Source organism: Crocodylus porosus, unplaced genomic scaffold (assembly GCF_001723895.1).
Source record: "Crocodylus porosus isolate Cpor-Errol unplaced genomic scaffold, CroPor_comp1, whole genome shotgun sequence".
NCBI lineage: Eukaryota > Metazoa > Chordata > Crocodylia > Crocodylidae > Crocodylus > Crocodylus porosus.
The window spans coordinates 167,281,142-167,281,501 of record NW_017728906.1 but is presented as its reverse complement, the minus strand read 5'-3'; positions in this window follow the sequence as shown (position 1 = coordinate 167,281,501).

The window sequence follows — 360 nt, the reverse complement described above, 5'->3', positions numbered from 1 at the left end:
GCAGTTAATGCATGTGATTAATGCATTAAGTAGTTCTTGCATTAATCGCGCACATGGTTTTGGAGCCTGCACCGGGGCTTTGCTTTGCCATGTCTAGGCCACCCAGCAGGGCAGCAGTGGCAGCGCAGTGGACTGCAGGACAGGCTGGGCATGGGCTCTGAGCAGCTGCAGCAGTGGGGTGGGCATGCACACAGACACACACTAGCAGCTGCAGCCTGTATGCTGCATGTAGATCAGTAGCCTGTATGCTGCATGTAGATGCCAGTAAATTTGTGGAAGGGTGGGGGGAGAGGGAAAGGATCGCGGGGTGGCGATCAACGCCCCCACAGTGAGGGAAGGAGTGGGGGAGGGGCAGGGGTG